The following is a 6,802-nucleotide window of genomic DNA, read 5'->3' on the forward strand; positions in this document are numbered from 1 at the left end:
AAGGATTGGATTTTTTTCCCAAAAGTTGTTTTAATCAAATTAGGAATTAATCCTGACATGTCCTAGGGTCTGTTATGCATGCGGAATCAGATTAAATGGTCACAGTGGCTTCTTCTGCTCTTACAATCAATGTAAAAAATGTAATTGCAGTGCTAGTGAAACAGTGAAGAAATATACTGCTGAACTAGAGGGGAGGCTAAAGGACAGATAAAAATATTATGAATTCTAGAACTTATATAATAGAGTGCATTCACTTCAGCAAGAATTCCACCATTGTTATTTTTTTCCACATTTAATTTAAAGAGGCAATATCCTTTTAAGCTTTCATTCTTCAGCAGGGTAGATTAAATTTAAAATAGAAAAGTGCTGCAGAATAGATCTGGGGATGTTCAGGGCTGGAGGACAACTTAATGAAGCAGAAACTGAAATACCATACGTCTCCAATAGCTTTAATTTATACAAATATTATCTTTGTGTCTTTCATAACATGATGCAGAGGAGCTCAGAGTACAGTGTAATTCCTTTGCTTTTCAAGATAATTTTATCCATTTTAGTACCTGGGTTTGAAACAGACCCAATTCAAACCAAAAGAGCTATAAAGATTTTTTTTTGTGCTTTAATTGCTGAAACAGGATTGCACATATAAAATCAATTTAACTGCTGGAAAAGGCTGTGTGGTGTATAAATAGGGATAAGTGCCAGAGTGCCTGGAGTCCAGTCCTGCCCTGGGAATCCCCAGTGGTCAGTGCTGCTGGATGGGGACAGGGCAGGGGCTGGCAGGGTCACACTGAAACTGGCAGCTCACACCAGAACTCTGCAGGGCCAGCACAGCCTGCTTCAAACAGCTGGGCTTGGCAGGACCATAGGGGGTGCACCTTTGCAATTTTTGGGACCTTTTCCACCCCAAATTCAGAAGCAGGTAAATGGGGAAGTGGACCCAAACCTCTTGATGCAATAAAGACAAGAGCAGCAGCAGCAACAGGAGGGAGCTGGGGTTGAGCACCACTTGAGCCAGGATTTATTCAGAAAGGTCTGGGTGCAGTGACACCCACAACCCCAGCACAGGGACAGTCACGGACAGCCCCTCTGGGGTGGCTCTGTTCGGCCAGGGCTGAAGGGGAGTGTCACCAAAGCAGGGCACTTGCTGTGCTGTGGTCCCTGGAGCTTTCCTTGTCCTGCACAGCCCTCCTGGCTGTGTGGACAAGTGGACAACACTTGTAGGTCCAAGGCAGTATTTTTTGGTGTACTTGACTATTTTTTGGCGTAATTGACCTTCCAGGTATTTTGGGGCATTGTTGTACTACTTCATATACTCTGCTTCCAACTTTGTGCTTTTGGTTAAAGCAGCTTCATATGGTTTAATTTTCATTTCTGTGGGATGAAATGATATCTTTTACTAATCTCTGAAAAAGATTTTGAAACGTAAAGAGCAGGTATCTAATGTCTAGCACCTTATTTATTCAGAGATGTCTGAATCTGCTCAAGACATGTAAAGCTGGGCTTTTTTTCACTCAGTGTGTTAGAAGTGGGGAGAAAGAGAGAGAAAGAGAGAGAAAGAAAAAACATGTTGCTGGAAGACATCTTCCTTCTGAATAAAAGTAGAGTTCATTAGTGAAGAGGGTTCATCTTTTCTTTATTCTTCATGACATGCATTTTCATGGTTGGTTACAAGTCTGGCATTGCTTCTTCCTTCATATGCTGCCAACAGTTTTCTATGATCTTAATTTTCCCCCCTCCATGAAAACCTCAGGAAAAAAATTCCATATATTAGCCTGCAAGCATTTGATTGACACACAGATTAATGTTACACAATTAAGGAGTGTTATCAGGTGAGTGCTTCAAAAATCACAATATTTCACAGGCAGGCAGGTTTCCTGACACCACTGTAAGTAGAAATACTTTATAAAAATTATTTAGAATCACCATCCATCATCGTGAGAAACCTTGTGTTGTGCTAAAATAATTGACAGCTTGATAGCTGCAAAATGTTCCCAATCCAATAAAATACATAGCATTTCCAATAACAACCCTGGTGCACGTGGATTTGCAGTGGTTACCAATTTATTATGAAAAATGATGGAGTTTTAATTTGCGAGCAACTTGAGTGTATTTCAGCTGCGTGGTCAGTGTCCTTCAAACCATCTCTAACCCAGCCATTTCTTCAGTGAACAAACGAGCCATGAATATGCATATGAGATGTAGCACAGCATGGGCTGCTCTGCCACCTTACAGCCAGAAGGTCACAGGCATAAATCTCCCTGGATGCTGAATGTTCCCTCCACCTCAGGTCGGCATGGAGCAGCTCCCCACATTCCTACACCATTAAAGAGAGGAGTCATTGGGTAGAAACCCTCATGAATTCACTGCCCCATGGCTCACAGGGATGAGAGAGAGGCTGAAATTAAAAGGATGGAGCTGGAGATGAGCCTGCCAGGTGCTGGCAGGCAGTTCCTCAGTTCCTTAGCATGCAGCTAATAATGGCTTTGTCTCTTCCAGGAGTGTGGGGCCACTTCAGGCCACTCCAGCTGCCCTTGCCCCCTGATCCTTTTCAGCTGGTCTGGGAATGGATGATCTACTCCATAGCTCATGCAGGAAACACTTTTGGGGATCAGCAAAAGCCCAAATTGCTGCATCATTCAGGCCCCCAGGTGCAGCCAGGCAATGGGCTGGAGGACATGGACCACCCCAAGCTCCAGCCAGCCTCTGCCCCCCTGCTCTCTCCTTCAAATTGCCATATTTCCTGCTCTTCCCATCTATCCTGAGAAGCCAGAAGGCAGAATGAGCAGAATGGGCTTCTCCTCTACTTAGGAGAATAAAATAAAAAATTGGAAGATGCCTCCTTGGCCTGTGCACCTCCCTGGCATCCTTGAAGTTATTTGTAGTGATTGTGACCTTGTTAAACAGGGGTTTAAGCTACAGAGAAACTCTGACACTGATGGGGGCAAAGAAATAAAGCTTCTGATAATGGTACAAAAGGCCCTTCCAAAAAAAAATCCCCAAACCCAAAGATATGACTGATTTGGACCTATTCTCTCAGCTACAAGCATACCAAAAGCACTAGGTAAAAATTTTGGATTTTTAATATAAAATTTTATGAAGGAGAAGTACCTTTGGACTGGTTTTTTTGTTTCTTTGGTGTTTTTGTTTTTTGTTTTGTGGTTTTCGTGTGTGTTTGGTATTTTGTTTGTTTTTTGTTCCTTGTTTTCTTCTAAGACAAACACTTGTTTTCAGCAGCCATCGAGACATTTGCAGCAAGGCTCAAGTATGAGGGATTTTCTTTTCCCACCTTGTCCCCAGAATTAACAAGAGAGAAGGAACATAATATCCTAGAGTAACAATTAACCTTCAGCCACTTACCTGTCATATGCAGATGCAGGAGGAAGAAAAGTCAGTCCAATGCACACTGGAGTACTGTCCTTTCAAACTCTTGCCAGAGGACACAGGTTTATAAAAGAGTCCATGGAAAAACTGGACCAAATTCTGCAAGAGGCTCCTGAGACTCAGAGGTAAATGTGGTCATCCTTCTTCAAGGTCTCGCTGCAATATGAGAACTTTCAACAGGAATTTTCCTAACACCTGGCTGATTGAAAAAATAGTTGTAATTATATATATAACTCACTATGTAATTACATATTTTACTATATATGTATATAGCTATATATATAGTTGTACATATAACAGTAATGAAAATCATTATCACTCACTTTGCAGCTACCTGACTTTTTTCTTTAGATAAGCTCAGCAAACTTCAAGAACTTCTGCTTGACCAGCAGAAAACACAGCTCAGGTTTTCCAGCAGTAACCTAGCAATTGCTCTGGATAGCTCTTTGACATGAAATCTCTGCACAGCTCAGCAGAGAAATGAGGATCTGAAGCTTAAGGACCAGTGTGGATTCCCTGTCTCCTACTCCATGTGGTATTGTTCCTCTGTTCTCCAGCAGTGGAAAAACACCCACTGTCCAAATTGTGGCAATTCTTGTCAGAAGGACATTTCAGTTTTCAGAGACATGCTTTGTTTTTCCCAGTGTTATACACAATTGTTCCAAGAAAAGAGATATTACAGTAGGTTGTTGTATTATTTATATGGTGTGCAGAATTGTATTATAATTTCCAGGCAGAAGAAGTCCAACACCCATCAGGAGTTATTCAAGAAGACTAAATATATCCACTGGTCTTAAATCCAGACAGTGGGCTGATGCATGAAATAAATCTGGGCAGGTCAGATTGGCTTTTTAAACCCCCTTTTCTTTACCCAACCTGGCTTAGACAACTTCACTCAAATATTTTCTTTCACACGTTGCTGGCAAAAGCATCAAAACCCTCGCTGGGTTTATATTACTGCTGACAAATCACAGTAATTCATGATCAGAGCTACTGTAGTTATTTCAGAGCAACTCTTGCAGCCACAGGGGCTGAGTGTGACTGACAGCACTGCAAAAATTACCTGCTAGAATTTCTTAGAGCTGCCAAGTAATTTGGGTTAACAGCTCTTTCCCTTGAAGAAGAACACTGCTAAGGGGGTTGGCCCCGTGGTAGCTCAGCTCTAGACCAGCCCCAGCAATCAGAGGAGCAGAATGACCAGGATTAAATTGACCACAGACATCTGTGATGTTGAAAAAGTGATTGTCAATGGGGAAAAAAAAACCAAACAAAACCAAAGACAATTTAACTGCTGTCCAAGCATCCCTGGTTAATGGAGGAGTTTACTCCTGGCAGTGATAACAAACAGGACAAAATCCCCACAGTCACCTACGATATTCCATGGATGGTGATGAACCATGGCAGGCCCCTGTGAGGGGACAATCCTCCCAGACCTTGCTGCCACAGACATTTCACAGCTTGCAAAATGAGGCTGTTCTTCAAAATAGTGGCTTAAATTCCATGACACACCAGTGCTGAGAAAATGTTAATAATCTGCTTGTAATGAAAAGTCAAACATCCAGCATCATTATTTCAAGTTATAAAGACCAGTTCTGCCCAGGAGAAATTTCAGGGCCTCTCAATGTTTAACCAGGTTTCAGAATTACTGGAGGACAAGCAGTCACAGCCCGGATTCTTTTTTTCAGTTTTACCTTCCTTTTTCAAGGGTTTAATGTTGCTGTATTTTGATCCTTCACATTTTAAACCCTCGGTTTTCAACTGGCAGCTTCTGGCTTTTCCAACAAGTGTTTCCAATACCTTTACAAGCTGGTGTATTGTCTGATGGACTGCATCTTCAGAGCCTACCTCTTTTTAGGGGAAAAGAGCCGAGACTTTTATTCCAGGGTTTGCTTCATGACACAAGGATCTATTGTGGGCACTTTTCTCTTTTTCTTTCTAGGATTCCTTACACTAAAATAGAAGTAACTTTAGAGAGAGAAAAAAAAAGGTACAAGACTGTTCTTTGTGTATTCAGCTTGCTAACTGTCATGATTTTATGAGGAGTCTCCTGACACCTGGCATTTTTCTTAAAACCCTAGACCTTGGAATCATATGGATATACCAGAGCTCCAGCATTAATTAAAAGAAGAAAGTTTCCAACCAGCATGGATGAAAAAACCTGAAAATGGTGAACCCTGAGAGTAGAAGAGCCCTTAAACTGCTTGTAAAAAAAGCTCATGTCTTAGGAGGTAAAATCCTAATTTCTGGAGGGAAGGGAGGCATGGAGGACAGAAAAGCCTTGCCCAACATTGAGTTATGATGCCCCTGCAAGACATCCTCTGAAACTCAGCCCTCTGTTTTTATTGTGTAAGGCTAATTGGAGTTAGAAGCCATCCAAACCTACAATAGGAAATGAGATTTGGGGAAAACCCACACCCAGCAGACAGGATTAAAAGCAGTTTCCTTGAACCCCAGCCCATCTCTTGCAGACAGATTGTCAGAGTTTCAGGTGTGCTGATTCCATGCTGAAATTTCAAATTCTAAAGTGGAAACAAGCAGAAACACAATGCTGTCCCTTACTCAGCTGACAAGTTAAGAAAGGAATTAGAGAGATACCAACAGCCTGTAGGCTGGCACTCAGGCCTGATCTGAGTCTTCTAGCTGAAGGACTAAAAATGCTTTCATGCTGCTCCAGGTGACTGAGAAACTCTCTGTAAGGGCAGTTGCTGTCAGTCTTTTCTCCCACAGATAGGTTTTCAGGGTTTTTTGGTTGGTTTTTTTTTTTGGTTAGTACAGAAAACTCTTTCCATAAAGCTCCCATGGGGGAGCAGAGAGTGGATAATCCAGATCACAGAACAGGCCTGGCTCAGCTCAGTACCTTTTCCTGTGTCATAACAAACATTTGATAACAGTGCAAACCTGCATAAGCAAGTCAGCCCATGGCAAAAAGAGCAATCCACTGCAGCTGGGTGGTTTCTGTGGTGCAATCCTGTGTAACCCTGCTTCCCCTCTGGCAGTCCTTGCTCCAATCTAAGACACCTTATAAGTAAAACAAGTTTGTGAGGCCCAGACAAGAGACCACTTTGTGAAGTAACTTGTGTGTGCATGACTTGAAAGAGCAAGAAAGTGCTCTTAGGACACGTTATTACAGGAGCTGGCAGCAGGTAAAGGCTCCTTTCCTGCTTTAGCTGGTCTATTAGCAATGTGATTGCAGCACCTCAGATGTCAGCTGTGAATTAGGACACCCCTAGACCTAGAGGTGTTCCCGATCCTAAAAAGACCATGTGTGTGGGGAGTCTTCTGAGCTGTGCAGATAAAGCAGCTTGGCTCTGCAGATGCCTGGCACCCAGTCAGAGCTCGCTGGGGAGCCCAGAGTCTGTTCCTGCAGAGCCAGGGAGGTGTCTGTGTGAGCAGCCACACAGCTGAGCAGGGCTGGGAGGCA

Source organism: Geospiza fortis, unplaced genomic scaffold (assembly GCF_000277835.1).
Source record: "Geospiza fortis unplaced genomic scaffold, GeoFor_1.0 scaffold188, whole genome shotgun sequence".
Classification (NCBI taxonomy): domain Eukaryota; kingdom Metazoa; phylum Chordata; class Aves; order Passeriformes; family Thraupidae; genus Geospiza; species Geospiza fortis.